Raw genomic sequence first — 18,858 nt, 5'->3', positions numbered from 1 at the left:
ATGCAGGACACATGTTAGTAGCATGACCCGAACCCGAACAAATCCCACATACCTTAACAATTTGTATATTCCCTATAGCCAATTGCCTCACCAAAGAAGTTAAATCAGAAATTTGTTTCTCAAGGTTAGATTTACTTAACTCATTAACCTTCCTAGGTGTGTGGTCTATTCTCATTCCAAACTGCTGAGAGTTTGCTGCCATGTTAGCAATCAGCCTCCTTGCCTCTTCCGGTGTCTTGTCAACCAACGCTCCTCCACTAGCAGCATCTATCATACTGTGGTCCATCGGTAGAAATCCCTCATAGAAATACTGAATCAACAGCTGCTCACTTATTTGATGATGGGGACAGCTTGCACAAAGTTTCTTAAATCATTCCCAATACTCATACAAACTTTCTCCATTGTATTGCTAGATGCCACAAATTTCTTTTCTTATATTGGCAGCACAGGAAGCAGGAAAATACTTCTCCAAAAATATCTGTTTCATTCCATTCCATGAGTTGGTAGATCCAAAAGGAAGGTAATACAACCAATCCTTAGCTGTGCCCTCCAGTGAGAAAGGGAAAGCTCGAAGCTTAATTTGATCCTCTGAAACTCCTTGAGGTTTCATGCTTGAACACACAACATGAAATTCCTTTAGATTCTTGTGTGGATCCTCACCTGCAAGACCATGAAATTTAGGCAACAAATGGATTGGTCCAGATTTCAACTCAAAAGCAACATTTAAAGCAGGGTATTGGATACACAAAGGTTGTTGGTTTAGATCAAGAGCAGTCAACTCTTTCAAGGTTCTAGCAGCTATGGTTTCGTTTTCAGAATTTGACACTGCATTCGAATCCGAACTTAGCTCCTTTGGAGATTGGACTCCTTCAGATGTACTTGAAATCTGCCTGGCTTGCTTAGCTAATTTTCTTAAATGTTTAGCAGCTTTTTCTACTTCTGGATCAAAGATCAACTCACCAGATTGAGAAATTCTTGTCATAAACAAAAAGAAATCAAAGTAAAAATAGAAAAATGCCTCAAAACCCTAGAAAACAATTGAATTTGGCCTCAAGAGGGTGGGGCCAATGAATCTTATGGATTGATTGGTCTTGATCAGAGTGTCTTTTCCTTCAAAATAGGTATCGGCCGCCTTCCAAATTCAGCCAAAATTCTTAATGAATAGTAACACTGAACAGTAACACCGTAATATTTTTTTTTTCAAAAACCTGAAAATAGCAACAACTCACAAACAAAATTAATAACAGAATATCTAACACCAAAAACACGAAATCAAATAAACTTCAGTCCCTGGCAATGGTGCCAAAATTCTTGATGGGTGTCGAATCCACCAGAAATTAAATTAACTGAAATCACCAATTATAAAATATTTTTTGCAGTAAGTGGTAAATCCAAGTCAAACCCTATAGAGACTGAATTATTAAATTTCGCGCACTTGTGTAATGGAAAGAGAAATAATGGTTAGCGGGGTAATTCGCAATCTAAAGAAGAAATAAAAAATCAGAAATTAAGAACTAAAATTAAATATGAAACTCTTGAATTAAATAAACTTCAGTCCAAGGTAATTCTCATTCCAATGCATTGATTTGATCATAGATAAAAGAAATACAATTATATCTTATTGAATACTTAACGTAGATTTACCAAATAGCGAGGTAAACCCCTGACTTCCCTATACTCATCAATTCGAGCCCAACACTCTTACTGACTCTAATTATTAACTGAGTTGGTATTCAGCAATCCTCATCAAATTAATAACTACTTTAAGAAAAGGAAGTAGTTAAGTTGAATAACAATTTATGAAGCATAAATCATTTAATCCACCATATTGTTTCCTTAGGTTATTATCGAAAACTTAGATCATAATCAATAAAACCTAATTGCTACTCATGTTCAATCTTACACAATAATTACGGATTATGAAGATGAACTACCAATTAATCAAATCAAACAATTAACTAATAGGCCTTTTTAGCAAATCATTCAACAGATAAAAAATAATTAAATCAGAAAACAATAGATATTCAAAAAGACATAAATTAAATTAAGAACCTAGTCTCACAAATCACACATAAGAACTTGAATCCCTTGAACTGAATTAAAAACTTAGCCACTCATGTTCATGGCTTACAGAAAAAATAAAGAAAGATAAAGAAGAAATGTAAAAAGAAAAAATAGAGAATAAAGGTATTCTATGGAGAATGAAGGTCTAAATTGGGATGCTCTTAGCTGTTGCCCAAAGACGTATTTATAGTCAAAGATAGGAACCAAACTAGGAAAAGTTTTGAAATTCAAAAGGCAGATTTTCAGCCTGCATTCACGTCTCTGGAATCAAGTGTAACACCCCTATTTGTACAGCCTGGTAAATTTCACTGTTCCGGTGATCGGTGTCAGTCCGGACAATTAAGGGGATTAGAACCACACTTAAGACAACTAGATAAGCCATAAACCCAAATAATTAGTAATGTCCAATTAGTTAAGTATAAATAAGAAAAACAGAACATAAGAAGTTAAACGAGCCGAGAGTCACAACGATGGGTGACCTTCTCGGGAGGGACTGCGAGGTCATTTTAAACTCAAATTTCGAACCATAAAATGTGACGCCGCGATCCTTAGGACCCTTATGAACACAGTAGAAAAGAGAAAATCATGAAAAAGAACTGTTAAGTCAGTCAAATAATTAGGTCAAGGAGCTTGAAGAAATATTGAATTATTTGCAAACTGGGTTAAACCGGTGAGGGGCAATTTGGTCAATTGACCCCGAGAGCTGACTTCTGACCTAACTGTCAAATAAAATAGGAGAAAAGAAAATTTTGGAGTCAGGAACTAAATTAAAGAACTAATAGAAAAATACATAGAAAAAAAAAAGAAAATGAAAAGTAAAAAGGTAGTGACATCATCATGGTGACATCACCTATGAGGCCATAAATAATTTTTATTTACTTAATATTTTGACTAAGTCAATTAAAGGTTAAATATCCAAAATAAAGAAAAAAAAAATCATTTACCTCATCTTCCTCAAGTTAGCCAAAACCCTCTCCCTCTCATCCCCATGAATTTTCCTCTATTAAAACTTGCACTCAAGCTTTGAAATCTTTACTAAACCTCAACTTCTCCCATAATTGCTTCATAAAAACTTGTTCTAGTCACTTGAGAAGGAGATTGATCATCAAAGAAAGAAGAAAAGAAGAGGGAAATTAGAGAATTCAAATTCAAGTGAGGTAAGCACACCAATTTGAAAGTTTGAGATTTAGTAGTTGTATTTATAGCATGATTAACTTGTAAATAAACTTGAAATGAAATAAAAACATGTGTGGAGGACCAAACTGAATTTTGGCCAACAGGTGTATCAGAGTATATTTGTATGGTTTGATGGATTTGAATGAGTTTATGGACCTCCATTAGTTGAATGATTATAGTTAAAAGCTTTGAAATTAGCTAAATGCAATAATTTAGTGTGGTTAGGGTTTGGACTTAGGGTTTAGAGACAAAAAATGTAAGGAAGTGGTAAATGATGTCTTTGACCTAATGTAAAGTGAGAAATGGTCATTTGTGACCAAATGAAGTGTGTTGGAATGGTTGGGGTTAAGGCCAAATTCGGATTGAGTGTGGTCACGCTGCTGGCAGCATGACCAAGTTACCTTTGAGGGATCAAAAATTAAATTTTACAAGTCCAATTGGTATAAGACCAATTGGGAATGAAAATAGACACTAAATGACACAAGTTTCATTCAGAAACCATGCCCAAAAAGTGACCAAAACCTAGTGAACAAATTGACCAAACTTGAAAAATCTCAGTTTGTCCCCGTACAAACTGACTAAATGAACAGTGTTTGTTCATTTGGTCATAAATTGAGCTAGGCAGGTCTAAATGACCTGAAATTTCACCAGTGGTTAGATGAAATATAAACCTAAAACTTTCATGAAGAACACAAACCCAAATTATGCCATTAACCAAGTTATTTGGCCATCCCAAGTTGGTGACCTAAAACTGCCAGCACCAAAAATTGCCCAGAAAATCTGGGTTGTGTCCAATCTGGCAGCCATGGTTCAAATGGCTATAACTTGAGCTACAAAACTCCAATCGGAGTTATTCAAAAAGGAGAATAAACTTAAGACAATAGGGAATATTTTCTATGAATAAAGTTTTGCCAAATTTCAATAGTAAGATAACCAATGGAACAGTGCAACCTTAGACTCCAAAACTGAAATTTTATCAAATTTACCTAAAAGACTTAGAATTTGAATAAACAACTAAAACTAACAAATTTAGTGACCAAAATGTGGTATGTGGGTGAAGTTGGAATTTCCATACCTATTAAGCCTTAGAAAGTCAACAATTTAACTTGAATAGTATAGTGAATAGTAACCCAAAACACAAAATTTCAAGAACGTCGAGTTTAGCACGTTAGAGGTAGATAAAAGTGAAGTTAAATTTATTGTGTGTTTCAGTTAAAAAGAATACCAGAAAAAAACCCGAGGAACCGAGTCAAGGCCAAAAGGCGACTCGCTTGAAGTTTGTGCACAACATCACTATGCTTTAAAATTCATTGATAAAGTGAGCAAAATATATATTTTACTTTTGCTTTGAATTGTGAAAGTTTATTTGTGACATTATTTATGATGTTTTGATTTAAATTGTGAAAGTTATTGCGTATATTTGAAATAGCAATGTTTAGCAAATTGTTAAGATAAGTTTTGAACCACAGTGTCATGACCATATATTTGAACACCTCACTAGCATGACTAGTGGGGGTAATTAGTTTCGAATTTTGATTCATTCACTAGAGAAGTGTTGAGGTGTGCCAGTAGAAGAGGATGTGAATGGATATCCATATATTTGAGCTAGCTAACCTTGTGATGTAATTATCCTTAGCCTCTGGCTATTGAGATTATATTTGTTTCGAATGGCATGATCTAACTGTGGGTTTTATGAAATGTGATTTGATATTTCAAAATGAAATTGTTTGGGATTAAAATCTCATAATTCATGATTTGTATTTAATTCTCATGTTTAGTCAATTTTTGAATAAATGTGATTTAAGTTCTGCATAAAGATTATTTTAGTATGTTGTGCACCACTGAGTCCTAGTACTCAGCGATAGCTGTTATTGCTGTCGCAGATATAGAGACTAGAGGAGCAGCAGATTGAGCTGCTAAGGACAGGGGAGCTACCTGCTTGAAGTATTATGGTATAATTTATACCCTGATTGTAAATATTCATTTTGATGAATGTATTGCATGTAATTGTATGGACATGTAAATTTGGTCTTGAGCAGCTTGTACAAGTTTGTATAAAGTTTGTAATAAAATTTAGTTGAATTTCTCTTAATGTAAATTTTATAAGGATGTATATAAATTGTTTTGTCCTTAATGAATTATGAATAAAACTATTTTATTTAATTTGAATGAAATGGATTGCTAGTATTTTGATGATCATTGGATAGTGGCTGAAATTTGAAAGTTGATAAATGTGTTGAGAAATTGGTTGAGATTGAGTATGATTTTGAAGCAGTGGTTGAAAAATTATTGGAAGTGCCTTTTTTTTTCAGGTATTTGTAAAACTGTTTTCTCAAAATACAAATAGAGCTCTAATACAAACAGAACTCTGGCAAAATTTTTATAAAATTTGTGAAAAAATAAAATGGACCAAAAATATTAACTAGTTTTACATTTAATTAAATGTTTTAAATACCTATTAGAAAATGCTCACCACTTATCAAAAATAAGAAAATTGTTTTAAAATCCCTTGTAGGGTACTTAATGAGTTATCGGTAGGTGAAGTTTGGTAGTTCATAAGGTATTCTACGGGATCATGTTATGCCTTACAGAGGGGTAAGGTGTGACATGTTTTACTGTTATCAGAGCAAATTTTTGAAGTATGTTTTAACCTATGAATTTGTGTCTTTTCTTTGTTAAGTACGACTGCTTAATGTCCATATTTGTTACATACAGTGCATTACATCATGAATATGAACTAACGGAGGGAATCTCTATGTGTTACTTGTTCAAGAGATACCCTAACTTCAGACTGAAATGGAAGACGGGGATCTCTCAGTTGAGCAGTCTGTTGAAGCTGAGGCGTAAGGGAAAGCCCCAGCTTTACCGAATGTTAGTGGATTTGTAGCACCAGCCCCACAAATGCCGCAGTTTCCTGCACAGTTGGCACAGCAGATGGCTGCGATATTTCAACAAATGGCTGGTGGTATGCCTACTCAAGCTCCACCCTAAACACCTGTGGCACAACCATTGCCTCCAGCCACACAGTATGATAAATTACTGAAGTATGGGGCTGTAGAATTTAAGGGTACAGTGGAGCCTTTAGAGGCAGAGCAATGGCTTGAAAGAATGGACAGAGTATTTAAGAAATTGCACTGCTAAGATAAACTGAAGTTTGAGTATTCTGTGTCGCTACTGCAAGGGGATGCGTATGATTGGTGGAAGACCATCCCCCATAGCTTAGCTAAACCACTAGTGCTGACCTGGGATGACTTCATCAGAGAGTTTAGACAGAAATACATCCCAGATGCATATGTGGATCAGAAGTTACAAGAGTTTCTGAGTATAAAACAAGGCAACAGAACAGTGGCAGAGTATGAGAGGGAGTTCTCCCGCTTGAGTCACTATGCGGGGAGTCTCCTCTCTACCAATAAGGCAAGATGAAAGAGATTTGAGACCGGTCTAAAGCCCATTTTGAGAATGCAAGTTGTGGGATTCAGACGCAACAATTTTTCAGAACTTATGTCTCAAGTACTTGAGCTGGAAAGGATTGAATCAGAAGCGACCCCAACAAAAGAAAAATCAGAAAAGGTTGAAAAAGTAGAGAAAGACAAAGGGGAAAAATCAGTTGAACAGAGTTTTGGTGCTGCTTTTAGCAAGAAGAAGAAATTTAGTGGACCCAGCAGGGGTCGAGGTGGAAGATTTGGTAGGGCCGATTCTCTGGACAGAGACCCCCTAAGTCTGGTCAGCAGTCGAGTAGTGGTTCACATTCTACCCACCCCTATGAGACTTGTGGCAAGATTCATGGGTGGGAATGTTATTGGGCCACTGGAGCCTGCTTTAACTGTAGAGGCAAGGGCCATATAGCTAAAGACTGCACTAGTGCTCCGAGATATGATCCAGCTCCTACTACTGCTGAAGGATCTATTCAGAGTCCTACTCCTAGAGGTTCACAGTCTGTTGGCAGAGGAATAGGCAGAGGTAGAGGCATTGTTTTAGGTAGTCAGGGTATTGTTGGTTAATCGGCACAAGGGAGTGCTTCAGCTAGAGTCTACACGATGAGACAGCAAGAAGAGGTTGAGACTTCCGATGTGGTAGCTGGTACATTCTCTATCTCTGATCAAGATGTATTTATATTGTTTGATCCGGGTTCAACCCATTCATATGTTAGTGCTAGCATAGTCAGTTCACTTACTATTCCATGTGTGCAAATGGGTTTTGAAGTGCTAGTAACTAGTCCGTTAGGACAAGAGGACCGGGTCAATAGAATTTATAGAGATTGTCCTTTGGTGATCCAAGGACATGTTTTCCTATCAGATTTCATTGAAATGCCCTTCAGAGATTATAATATTATCTTGGGCACGGATTGGTTAGCCAGGTATCACGCCATGATTGACTGTAGACTGAAGACAGTCACTTTTGGTCTCCCTTTGTACGGTGATGTGGTAATACATGGGAGAGGCATTTACTGCCATCAAATATCATTTCGGCTGCACTAGCCAGAAAAATGATCAGAAAGGGGTGTGAAGCATACTTGGCACATGTGATAGACACCCAAGTGGGGAGTCCAGCGCTGAGGGACATCCTTACTATATGTGACTTTCTGGATGTGTTTCCTGATGAGTTACCAGGATTACCTATAGAAAGAGAGGTGTAGTTTGAAATTGATGTTATGCTTATTGTGGACCCAATCTCCATGACACCATATAGAATGGCACCTGCAGAATTAAAAGAGTTGAAAGTGCAGTTGCAAGAATTGCTTGACGAGGACTTTATCTACCCTAGTGTGTCACCTTGGGGAGCGCCAGTGTTGTTTGTAAAAAAGAAAGATGGCACTCTCCGCTTGTGTATTGATTATCAGTAGTTGAATAAGGTGATAATAAAGAACAGATATCCATTGCCCCGCATTGATGACTTGTTTGATCAATTAAGGGGTGCAGCTGTGTTTTCCAAAATTGACCTGAGATCAGGTTATTATCAGCTGAAAGTATAACAGCAGAGTATTCCTAAAACTACTTTCAGAACCCGCTATGGCCATTATGAGTTCTTAGTTATGCTATTCGGGTTAACTAATGCTCCGGCTGCTTTTATGGATCTGATGAATACTATCTTCAGACCATACCTCGACCAGTTTGTTGTGGTATTCATTGATGATATATTGGTCTATTCGAGAAATGTGGAAGAGCATGATAGACATCTGCGGATTGTACTGCAGACTTTGAGGGATAAACAGCTAAATGCCAAATTGTCGAAATGTGAAATTTGGCTAAAAGAAATATCTTTCTTGGGGCATGTAGTATCAGAAGAGGGCATTAAGGTAGATCCAAGTAAGATTGAAGCTGTACTTAATTGGAGGCCACCCAGAAATGTCATAAAAATTGTGACACCCCTTACCCGTCTACAGTGTAGCCGAGCAAGCTATGTCACACGGTGTACCGGCACACTCTATTATACCTTAATAAATTTTCATCAATAATTTTGATTATAGCTTGTGAAATATGTTTTATTTAAGTCATTAGTGAAATTATAATTTATTTGAGGTTCCGAAAATTTTAAAGAAAATCCGGCGGAGTACCGGCTAAAAATGGAGAAAACCGTTCTTCGGAACCTGTGAAAACACTTCCAAATAATTTTCAAACAAACCCAACTTCAATTCATCAACAGAGTCTCAATATCAAAAACTCAACAATATTTCTCAATTTCAGTTCTCAATAGCCTTTTCATTTCTCAAACATCCATTTCTCAGGGTTCTCATATATATAAATAACAATTAAAAGTTCAAATTACTTCCATACATAACCATAAATCTTTATTATTTACATGAACCTCAAAATACATTACATAATCCCAAATACATATGAGAAAATAAAAATTTAATTACAAAATGACAAAATGACACCTAGTGCCCTACCAATGCACTGCAGGTAACGAGGTGACGAGGACACAGTGCAGAACTGCAGAACAGACTCACCCAGTCTGCGGTCTACTGGGCTCACGATCAAGATCTCCAGTACCTACGCGTGGCAAAAGCAACGCGCTAAGCAATAATGCTTAGTGGTGCAATAATATAATAAAAGAAAATAGCAAGAAAATAAATGTGTATAGAATGTGTATGCTTTCTTTGTTTGGTATTGGTATATTCATTATTTCATTAACTTTGTTCACTTTTATTCATTTGGTTGCCCCAAGTAACCTACACTAGACGCATCGGATCGATAACGGGTAAACTGGCACTGGGTACCTAGTACCTCGGGTCACACCATCGGTCACATATGCATCTCGGTGTGCAGAGCGCTAACAAGTCAGTAAATAATATCAGGCACAAGGCCAAGTCTCAATACAAAGTAAGAATGGCTAAAAGCCATGAAATCACAGAATGGCATATTGCCATGCGCAGTACTGCTAACTGAACCCTATTGGCATGCTAAACTATCCAAACCAATCTTGTTAGGTATACTAGGGCATTTGAAACTTTTAAATTCTTCAATTTGTAAATTTCATGTTTTGGTGTTACTATTCACCTCATTGGTCAACAAAAATATTGACTTTTGGATAGAAAATATGTTCATTGACTTTGGCACTCCCAACATACCACATTTGGTGTTTAAAACTTGTTGGCATTAAGTGTTAATACCATTTCAAAGTGTAACCCAACACAAACAGAATTTTCAGTTTTGGTGAGTCAACTTCACTATTCCATTGGACACTGTTACTGTGGGAATTTGAAGAAATGTAAAACATGAAAGTTGTTCCTTATTTTGTCTAGTTGAATTTCCTTTTTTGAATCACTCCATTTGGAGTTTTGTAGCTCCAGATATGGTCCACAAACCACAGCTGGCCGGATTCCCATTCTGCAGAAAATACCATATCTACAAAGATGAGGACAGTAACTTCCACTACCATTTGGGTTAGGTTCTGGCCATAATTTGGGGTAGGTTCCTTCATGAAAGTTGTTTGTCTATATCTTAACTTGTTGCTGTAAACATTTCAGGTCAATTGACCAAATCTACAGTGAGTTATGGCCAAATGAACAGATACTGATCATTTGGCCATTCTGAGAATCGGTCAGGTGTCGGATTGGGACCAAGTTTTGGTCCTCTTGCTTTGGTCTTTTGGGCATGGTTTCTTCAGAAAAAATGTGCCATTATAAACCTAGTTTCATGTCCATTTGGCCAAACATCAATTGGACTAACACAGCCAAAGTTATGGCTGTGTAATTGGACTGAAATTTCAGTCCATTTCTGCTGCCCTAGGGTTGCTTACTCCTTCTCTTTGCAATCCCATTTTTCAGTCCAAATTGTGCTCAACATACCTAAAATAGTCACTAATTGACCATTAACAAGTTCTCTAACAATTTCCTAAGCCAAGTCACATTTTCACCTTTCCAAACCCTAATGTCCAAATCAATTTACTCATAAACCTTAATTAACATACTTAGTTCAATATCCATGCATATTAATACCTTAACCCTCATTTCCAGCCACTCTTAGTTTATTAAACAATCAAACTCAATCTTCCATAGGGCTGCCGAAAATTGAAGGTACCTTTAACACATGTAATTTACTTCAATTTCTTAAATTCTCTTAGCTCAAAATGATGTTCTAACTAAGATTACAAGAGTGAGAATAAAAGTGTAGCACTAACCTTGATTGGGCAAAATTTCCAAAGCCCTAAACTTCACTTTCTTTCCTCTTGTTGGCTGCCTAAAGGTTTAGCAAGGTGCTAGGGCAAAGTTTAGTGAAAGGTCTCTAGGGTTTGAGGGTAAAATGAAGAGAAGATTGAAGGTTTGGATTGTTCATCAATAGAGGGTGTATGGGAGAGGTTTCGGCTGCACTAAGGAGAGAAGGATGGTTGCTGCAAATTTTGGTGAATTTAGTCTTCATTTAGTCTTTTATTTAGTTAGTCAAAGGATGGCTAAATTGTGATTGGTTGGTAATTATAAATGACATCACCATGATGTCATAAATAGCCTTTTTCCTCAATTTCTTTTCTTTCCTCCACTACTCATTTTCAATTTAATTTCTAGTAATATTTCTTCATATTTTATGTCATATTAATTATTTACTCAACTGGGCAACTCGGCCAAAAATCACCTCTGAAGGCGAAATGACCAAAATGCCCTCCGTTTGGCTTAACGGGTCAAAATTGGCTGTACCGATTGAAAATTTTTTCTAGGTATTTTCTTGGCATTCTAATGCCATAGGAAGCTCAATGACCCTTCTCTGGAGTCCCAAAAATTATTTTATAATTTTTCCCCCGGGTCTAGGGCTCCTCGTTGCGAGAACCGCAACTTCCCTCTGGTTACCCATCGCTAGGGCACCGGCTCGTTTAACTTGTTTGTATTTTATTTCTAAAATTTTTTTCTAAATTTTTCTTATCAATATTTGAGTTAATTATGGTTCCTCACTTTAGTTTAAATATTTTTCCGGACATTCTAGCTGTCCGGACTGACACCGATCACCGGAACAGTAGGATGTACGGAGTGGTTATCGGGAGGGTGTTACAACTCTTCCCCTCTAATTAAAATTTCGTCCTCGAAATTTACCTGATGCAAACAGTTGAGGGAACTGTTGCCTCATCGACTTTTCACTTTCCCAAGTTGCCTCCTCGGTGTTGTGGTGCCTCCAAAGCACTTTCACCAATGGAATTTGCTTGTTTCTCAACTCTTTCACTTCCCGAGCCAAGATTCGTAGAGGTTCTTCTTCGTATGTCAAATCATTTGTATTTCAATTTCTTCTCTGGAGATGACATGTGAAGGATCTGAGCGGTATCTTCTGAGCATAGACACGTGGAACACATTGTGGATCTTGTCCAGCTCTGGTGGTAAAGCTAGCCTATAGGCCACTGGACCCACACGTTCAATGACTTCATATGGGCCAATGAACCTAGGGCTTAACTTACCTTTCCTTCCAAACCTCAACACTTTCTTCCATGGTGACACCTTGAGGAACACTTTGTCGCCAACCCCATATTCTATTTCTTTTCTCTTCAGGTCGGCATAAGTTTCTGTCTGTCTGAGGGAACTTTGAGATTTGCTTTGATTGATTTTACCTTCTCCTCAGCCTGTTTCACCAGGTCTGGCCCTACCAGTTTGTCTTCGCCCAATTCAGTCCAGCACACTGGAGTTCTACATTTTCTCCCATACAGTGCTTCATACGGAGCCATTTGGATACTAGCTTGGTAGCTATTGTTGTATGCAAATTCTGCCAGTGGGAGGTATCTATCCCAACTTTCCTCAAACTCAATGACACAACTCCTCAGCATATCCTCAAGGACCTGACATATATTTCATAGTATTGTTATCATTTTAATTCATTATTTGTACTAATTCAATTGGTTCAATTGTTTACCTGGATTACTCTTTCGGATTGCCCATCCGTCTGAGGATGGAAAGCTGTGCTGAAATGGAGTTGTGTACCCAAGGATTCATGCAACTTCTTCCAGAATCTCGTTGTAAACCTTGGGTCTCGATCAGATATGATGGAAAGTGGGATTCCATGCAGTCTAACTATCTCACTGATATACAATTCTGCTAATTTCTCCAGTAAGTAGTCAGTCCTAACTGGCAGAAAGTGTGCTGACTTTGTCAATCTATCCACTATTACCCATGCTGCATCATGCTTCTTCCGGGTGAGAGGTAGCCCACTTACGAAATCCATGGTGACCCGATCCCATTTCCATTCAGGTATGCGTATAGGCTGTAGCAAACCCGATGGAACTTAATGTTCTGCCTTGACTTGCTGACATGTCAAGCATTTAGTCACATAGTCAGCTATGTCTCTCTTCATACTGTGCCACCAATATCAAGCTTCGGTCATGATACATCTTTGTACTTCCAGGTGCATAGCATATACGCTAGTGTGTGCCTCTTTTAGAATCTTGGCTTTTAATTCCCGTTATCCGTACACAGTCTTCCTTTGTAGTGCATACACCGTGCCTTTCACCTCATAGTCAGCTGCTTTTCCCTCTGGGATTTTGCTCATAATAGCCATTAGCTTCTCATCTACCTTCTGCCCATCTAGTATCTGCTGTAGCAGGTTTGGCCTCACTTGCAACTCAGTCAAAATAGCTCCATCTCGAATCAAGGTTAGACGGGCATTTAATGATCTCAAAGCTGTGATGGACTTTCTGCTCAAAGCATCAGCAACTACATTTGCCTTCCCAGGATGGTAGTCAATTACACAATCATAATCCTTCAGGAACTCAATCCATCGCCTCTGTCTAAGGTTGAGCTCCTTCCAGGTTGGCAAGTATTTCGTGCTTTTGTGGTGCGTGTAAATGTAGCACTTTTCCCCATACAAGTAATGCCTCCATATCTTCAAGTCGAAGATAATTGCAAGCTCTAGATCATGGGTAGGGTAGTTCTGCTCATGTGGCCTTAGGTATGCGGAAGCATAGGCGATCACTTTCCCCTCTTGCATCAATACACACCTAACCCATTATGAGAGGCATCACTGTAGACCACAAAGTCCTTTCACGACCTTTGGTGTGCTGCGGTGCCTCTGTCAACATAGCCTTCAACTTCTCAAAAGCTGGTGCGACACTTGTCATTCCAGTCAAATCGACATTCTTGTGTAATAACTTGGTCATTGGAGCGGCTATTAGGGAAAATCCTTCACAAATCTTACGTAATACCCAGCTAGCCCCAAGAAGCTTCGACTTGATTGTATTCTGGAGGCTTCCATTCCATCATCGCTTCTATTTTCTTGGGATCCACCTAATCCCATCGGTGACACTATGTGTCCAAGGAATGCAATCTCATTCAGCCAAAAGTCACATTTGGACAACTTAGCATACAGCTCCTTTTCCCTTAAGGTTTGCAGAACAATCCTCAAATGCTCATCATGTTCTTCCCTGGTCTTGGAGTACACCAGAATATCATCAATAAAGACCACTACGAACCGATCCAGGTATGGATGGAAGATACGGTTCATAAGGTCCATAAATGCCGCTGGTGCATTTGTTAGGCCAAAGGGCATCACCAGAAACTCATAATGCCCATACCGGGTCTGAATGCGATCTTGGGCACATCTACATCCTTCACTCTCAATCGATGATACCTGATGCGAGATCAATCTTAGAAAATACTCTGCCCCCTTCAACCGATCAAACAGATCATCAATTCTAGGCAACGGATATTTGTTCTTCACGATCACTTTATTCAACCGCAGAGTCAATACAAAGTCTCAAAGTCCCATCCTTCTTTTCCACGAACGACCTGGAGCTCCCCATGGTGACACACTGGGGCGTATGAACCCCTTATCCAGCAACTCTTGCAACTGAGTTTTCAATTCCCTCAATTCAGTAGGTGCCATCCTATAAGGAGCAATGGAAATGGGTGCTGTACCCGGCAGTGTCTCAATAGCAAATTCGACTTCCCTTTCTGGTGGCAAACCAAGCAACTCTTCAGGAAATACTTCTGGGAAGTCTCTCACTGTGGGTATGTCACTCAAGTTTGGCTTAGCCTGCCTAGTATCCACCACATGTGCTAGGTAGGCTTCACAGCCTTTTCTCATCATTCTTCTTGCAACTGTGGCTGAGATGACATTGGACAAGAAATCTGTCCTTTCCCCCACAAATGTGATCTCATTACCCTCTGAAGTTTTTAGAGAAAATCTCTTCAATTTGCAATCAACTATTGCCTGATGACGTGACAACCAGTCCATTCCCAAAATCACGTCAAACTCGTGGAAGGGTAACTCAATCAGGTCGGCCAAGAATTCATACCCCTGAATCCTTAACTGGCAACCCTTATATACTTTGTTCACCACTACATAGTGGCCCAATCGATTAGTGACCGTAATGTCTTGGTCACTCTCCTACCAGATCCCCTTTCTCTTGGTAGATTGATGCAGATGTATGAGTGAGTGGATCTGGATCCACCAATGCATGCACAGTGTAGAGGAGAACGCACTCGATGACGCCCGGCATCTTGCTCCTCCCGAGCTCTCGGGGCATAATTTCTCGGCAGTGTGGTCATTATCCGCCTCTCTGCCGCTCGATGCAGCCTCGAGATGGTCCCACAGCCGGATTTACGGACCTTCTACCCCTTGGTGGTGCAGAGCGAGTGCATGCTCGCTTGTGTTGGAGCAGTTGTAGTAGTTCTGCGTGGACAGTTCTTCAACTGGTGCTCTGTTGACCCACACCTCAAGCAGGCACCAGTTACTCTCCAACATTCCCCCTTGTGCCAATGCGGACATGCAGAAGATGTTGGGGCTGGTCCCCTGAACCCCATCCCTGGAGAGCTACCCACTGATGGTGTGGACTGAGCTCTCCTAGGGGTGAACTGTGGCTTGGGCCCCTGAGACTGAACCTGACCCTGTGGTTGACCCGAACTCTGTGCAGGAGGACCCTTGAACTTCTTCCCAAATGCAGGAGATGAACTAGACTGACCGGGTCCCCTCTTCTGCTGTCTCTCCCTTCTGGTCTGCTCACTGACTCTCACTTTTTCAACCCTTATTGCTGCTTCCACTAGCTTGCTAAATTCTGTGATTCCCAAGGCAGTGAGCTGGATCTTGATATTGTCATTCAGTCCCTCTTCGAATCTCTTGCACCTTTCAGCTTCATTTGGGACTATCTCCCTTCCATAGCGGCTTAATCGGACGAATTCCTTTTCATATTCGGCCACTGACCACTGCCTCTGCCTCAGATTAATGAACTCTCTCCTTCTCTCTTCCAGGTATACCGTACCCACATACTTCTTCTTGAATTCGGAGAGGAAAAAGTCCCAAGTTATAACTTCGATCGCACTTCATCGACACGTGTCCCACCACTCATATGCATCGTCTTGCAGCAAGGATATGGCAGCTTCCAGGTTTTGCTCTGGAGTGCAGTGGAGTTGTTTTAGGACTCTGCCTATTCTGTTCAACCAATTCTCGGCTGCCACAGAGTCATCTTCCCTCTTGCCGAAGAAATCCACCGCCCCAAACTTTCTTAGCCTTTCCAGGTGTGATTTCTGCTGTGGAGCTGGTGGTGGTGGTGGTGCTGGCATTACCCCGGCCATTTGTCTGAAGAAGTCGGCCATTTGTTGGAACATGGCCTGTGGAGGCTGAGCAGGCTCTGCTTGAGCTGGTGGAGCAGATTCTCTCATGCCCCCGCCTCACCGCCGCAGTGGAGCATGACTCTCCACTTCCTCCTCAACGGCTCTCTGAGATGAAGGATCCATATCCTATTCAAAATAAGAAAGATAAACAGATCTGCGTTAGTGTCACCTCGACTCTTACAAATGCAATGCACGGAATGGACTCAATCTAGGCCCAGAAACGCCTAAACCGTGCTGTGATACCACTAAATGTGACACCCCTTACCTGTCTACAGTGTAGTCGAGCAAGCTATGTCACACGGTGTACCGGCACACTCTATTATACCTTAATAAATTTTCATCAATAATTTTGATTATAGCTTGCGAAATATGTTTTATTTAAGTCATTAGTGAAATTATAATTTATTTGAGGTTCCGAAAATTTTAAAGAAAATCCGACGGAGTACTGGCTAAAAATGGAGAAAACCGTTTTTCGGAACCTGTGAAAACACTTCCAAATAATTTTCAAACAAACCCAACTTCAATTCATCAACAGAGTCTCAATATCAAAAACTCAACAATATTTCTCAATTTCAGTTCTCAATAGCCTTTTCATTTCTCAAACATCCATTTCTCAGGGTTCTCATATATATAAATAACAATTAAAAGTTCAAATTACTTCCATACATAACCATAAATCTTTATTATTTACATGAACCTCAAAATACATTACATAATCCCAAATACATATGAGAAAATAAAAATTTAATTACAAAATGACAAAATGACACCTAGTGCCCTACCAATGCAATCGCAGTAACGAGGTGACGAGAATCGCAATGAATCACCCACTCACCGTGGTCTACTGGGCTCACGATCAGGATCTCCAGTACCTACGCGTGGCAAAAGCAACGTACTAAGCAATAATGCTTAGTGGTGCAATAATATAATAAAAGAAAATAGCAAGAAAATAAATGTGTATAGAATGTGTATGCTTTCTTTGTTTGGTATTGGTATATTCATTATTTCATTAACTTTGTTCACTTTTATTCATTTGGTTGCCCTGGTAACCTACACTAGACGATCGGATCGATAACGGGTAACCGCACCGGGTACCTAGTACCTCGGGCCGTCACACCATCGGTCACATATGCATCTCGATTAAATGCAACAGCCTAACAAGTCAGAATAATATCAGGCACAAGGCCAAGTCTCAATACAAAGTCAGAATGGCTAAAAGCCGTGAAATGACAGAATGGCATATTGCCATGTGCAGTACTGCTAACTGAACCCTATTGGCATGCCAAACTATCCAAACCAATCTTGTTAGGTATACTAGGGCATTTGAAACTTTTAAATTCTTCAATTTGTAAATTTCATGTTTTGGTGTTACTATTCACCTCATTGGTCAATAAAAATATTGACTTTTGGATAGAAAATATGTTCATTGACTTTGGCACTCCCAACATACCACATTTGGTGTTTAAAACTTGTTGGCATTAAGTGTTAATACCATTTCAAAGTGTAACCCAACACAAACAGAATTTTCAGTTTTGGTGAGTCAACTTCACTGTTCCATTGGACACTGTTACCGTGGGAATTTGAAGAAATGTAAAACATGAAAGTTGTTCCTTATTTTGTCTAGTTGAATTTCATTTTTTGAATCACTCCATTTGGAGTTTTGTAGCTCCAGATATGGTCCACAAACCACAGCTGGCCGGATTCCCATTCTGCAGAAAATACCATATCTACAGTAACAGGAACAGTAACTTCCACTACCATTTGGGTTAGGTTCTGGCCATAATTTGGGGTAGGTTCCTTCATGAAAGTTGTTTGTCTATATCTTAACTTGTTGCTGTAAAAATTTCAGGTCAATTGACCAAATCTACAGTGAGTTATGGCCGAATGAACAGTTACTATTCATTTGGTCAATTCTGCAGAATCAGTGCAGGGTGTCCGGATTTGGGCCAAGTTTTGGTCCCCTTGCTTTGGTCTTTTGGGCATGGTTTCTTCAGCAAAAATGTGCCATTATAAACCTAGTTTCATGTCCAATTGGCCAAACATCAATTGGACTAACACAGTGAAAGTTATGGCTGTGTAATTGGACTGAAATTTCAGTCCATTTCTGCTGCCCTAGGGCAGCTTACTCCTTCTCTTTGCAATCCCATTTTTCAGTCCAAATTGTGCTCAACATACCTAAAATAGTCACTAATTGACCATTAACAAGTTCTCTAACAATTTCCTAAGCCAAGTCACATTTTCACCTTTCCAAACCCTAATGTCCAAATCAATTTACTCATAAACCTTAATTAACATACTTAGTTCAATATCCATGCATATTAATACCTTAACCCTCATTTCCAGCCACTCTTAGTTTATTAAACAATCAAACTCAATCTTCCATAGGGCTGCCGAAAATTGAAGGTACCCTTAACACATGTAATTTACTTCAATTTCTTAAATTCTCTTAGCTCAAAATGATGTTCTAACTAAGATTACAAGAGTGAGAATAAAAGTGTAGCACTAACCTTGATTGGGCAGAATTTCCAAAGCCCTAAACTTCACTTTCTTTCCTCTTGTTGGCTGCCTAAAGGTTTAGCAAGGTGCTAGGGTAAAGT

At 39.1% G+C, this 18,858-nt stretch overlaps 1 non-coding gene across 1 annotated transcript; it reads left to right on the top strand.

The window, feature by feature from the left end:
- The first annotated feature begins 332 nt into the window (after positions 1–332).
- Positions 333–439, top strand: LOC131175080 (small nucleolar RNA R71). Its single transcript, XR_009145240.1, has one exon. It is a non-coding gene; the product is annotated as a small nucleolar RNA R71 (small nucleolar RNA).
- Positions 440–18,858: the final 18,419 nt, after the last annotated feature.

The sequence above is a fragment of the Hevea brasiliensis genome, chromosome 16 (assembly GCF_030052815.1).
Source record: "Hevea brasiliensis isolate MT/VB/25A 57/8 chromosome 16, ASM3005281v1, whole genome shotgun sequence".
Taxonomy (NCBI): domain Eukaryota; kingdom Viridiplantae; phylum Streptophyta; class Magnoliopsida; order Malpighiales; family Euphorbiaceae; genus Hevea; species Hevea brasiliensis.
Note: the sequence above shows the minus strand (reverse complement) of the source record. Positions and strands in the feature narration are given on the sequence as shown.